This window comes from Pseudorca crassidens, chromosome X (assembly GCF_039906515.1).
Source record: "Pseudorca crassidens isolate mPseCra1 chromosome X, mPseCra1.hap1, whole genome shotgun sequence".
NCBI classification, from domain to species: Eukaryota; Metazoa; Chordata; class Mammalia; order Artiodactyla; family Delphinidae; genus Pseudorca; species Pseudorca crassidens.
The window spans coordinates 101,190,434-101,193,193 of record NC_090317.1 but is presented as its reverse complement, the minus strand read 5'-3'; positions in this window follow the sequence as shown (position 1 = coordinate 101,193,193).

Genomic DNA, 2,760 nt, shown 5'->3' with positions numbered 1-2,760 from the left:
ACATTCAGTGGCGCATGGGATGGGTATGGGATAAATGTTATTATAACAGGTCAGAAAAACAGGAAAGAAAAGTATAGTTTTATGAAGTATATATTTAGGACAAGTAAAACCTTTTTATGAAGTTCTACATATTAATTTTATAAAAAAGATAGAGATATTTCAAAGTAACCCTGTCATCACCCTTCCCACATGAAGTTAGTCCTTTCTGTGTCATTGTCACATGGAGCATTTTGCCATTCCACTTAGTAGCCTAAGTGGAGTCTTCTCCTTGCAATGACTTCTGGGTTAACCTTCACATTTTCTGGCTTCATGTTATATCCCCAACACATTGAGACAAGGGTCATGCAGCATTTTTATCAGTGTTTCCTGTATGATATGTGTATTTTTCTGGCAGAGCTGATCATGAGGATTTGGGAGGCAATCTGATAACTCCTCTGATTAATGATGTCGACCCAGGTTTCATTCATTTACTATATGACATCCTTCTTTGATGCAAATTTTGACCTGTACAACGAATTACTCTGCCTTCCTTTCCTGAGGTGGGCTGCACCCTTTCTGCAAACAAACTCCCAGATGTTGGCTTTATTGCCCACTATTGCTGATGTTAGTGCTGACATTGGTGATGTCTGTGAGATTTAATTTCCACAATGGGCAGCAATGCCAATATCCAGTGGAAAGGAAGTGGTACCTATTAGAGAACAAAAGGGATTGTTCTCACCCAGAAAGCAGATGCTGAATTTAACCTCTTCCAGGAGAGTATGCAGTGTTGTGCATTATCAGTTTGTGAAGAGGTAGTAACCTGTTTCATCACATCAGATTTCAGGATTTTCACTAATTTATATTTTTTAAATCTCTTTTGTTAGATAGGTAATAGCTTACACACTGCTTGTAATTTAAAAAAAAATAGTTTTATAATCAAGGTTTATCTTCTAACCTGTTTCCAGTCACACTACTCTAACATTACCCTCAGTCATCAAAGGTAGCAAATGCCATAAGTTTCTTCTAGAGTTATACCAGGGAATGGATCAATGGATAGATCGATGGATAGATAGATAAATAAAGATATCACACAAAGTATTTTACAGATGTATATCTTTACATACTCATATATATTATATCCATGTATTACCCATCCATTTTCTGTGTATTTCCTTTTCCATCTAAAACAAGTTGGAAATTATTTCCTTCACGTACACCATGACTTTGTTCATTCTGTTCAGTAATATTTTCTTCTATGGATACAGAGTCATTTACAGAGCCAGTCCCTTATCTGTGAACATTTGTTTCCAGATTGCTATTACAAACTATGCTGTAGGAATAATCTTCTACATGTAACATTTCCCATGAATGTATGCAAGTGTATCTTCAGAATAAATTCCTATATGTGGAATTGGTGATTGCAAGGATATGTGCATTTGCAATTTTGAGAGTTTTGTCAAATGTGCATTTCCTCCAGTAATTATGAAAGTGCCTTAACCCTACTATATACTCACAAAAATATTCACTGATTTATTCTTAACCAATGTAGTCCATTTTACTTCCATTTCAGTAGTGTACAGAGTTTGGATTGGTTCTTGGTGCAAGCAGGAATGCAAACTTCTGTGTCCCTCTGTCCCTCTCTTGGGGGTATTATTTTTTAATTAATTAGAATAAGATGTTTTGTTTAACTTTAAAAAAAAATAAAGGAAGACAGAAACTGTTCTGGTAGATGCTGTTCCTCTCCAAATCAATTTTCTGAATCAAAGATCTTTTCAGTTTTTCTATTAACGTAGCTGAAATGTTTTTTGTAGAATCCAAAACATTTACTTGATGAAATGTTACTACCTTTTATTTTTATTAAATCAATCCTTTATTTCCTGTGATTACTTTCATTCCTCAAATATATGCAATAAATATTTTTTTTCGTTGAGTTGACTTTTATTTATTTTCTAACATCTTTATTGGAGTATAATTGCTTTACAGTGGTGTGTTAGTTTCTCCTTAAGAACAAAGTGAATCAGCTATACATAGAAGTGTATCCCCATGTCTCCTCCCTCCTGCGTCTCCCTCCCACCCTCCCTCTCCCACCCCTCTAGGTGGTCACAAAGCACTGAGCTGATCTCCCTGTGCTCTGTGGCTGTTTCCCTCTAGCCGTCTATTATACATTTGGTAGTTTATATAAGTCCATGCCACTCTCTCACTTCGTCCCAGCTTACACTTCCCCCTCTCTGTGTCCTCAAGTCCATTCTCTATGTCGGCGTCTTTATTCATGTCCCACCGCTAGGTTCTTCAGAACCAATTTTTTTTTTTTTTAGATTCCATATATATGTGTTAGCAAACAGTATTCGTTTTTCTCTTTCTGACTTACTTCACTCTGTATGACAGATTCTAGGTCCATTCACCTCACTAAAAATTACTCAATTTTGCTTCTTTTTATGGCTGAGTAATATTCCATTGTATATATGTGCCACATCTTCTTTATCCATTCATCCGTCGATGGACACTTAGGTTGCTTCCATGTCCTGGCTATTGTAAATAGTGCTGCAATGAACATTGTGGTACATGACTCTTTCTGAATTATGGTTTTCTCAGGGTATACATCTAGTAGTGGATTGTTGGGTCATATGGTAGTTCTCTTTTTGTTTTTTTAAGAAACCTCCATACTGTTCTCCATAGTGGCTGTATCAATTTACATTCCCACCAACAGTGCAAGAGGGTTCCCTTTTCTCAACACCCACTCCAGCATTTATTGTTTGTAGATTTTTTGATGATGGCCATTCT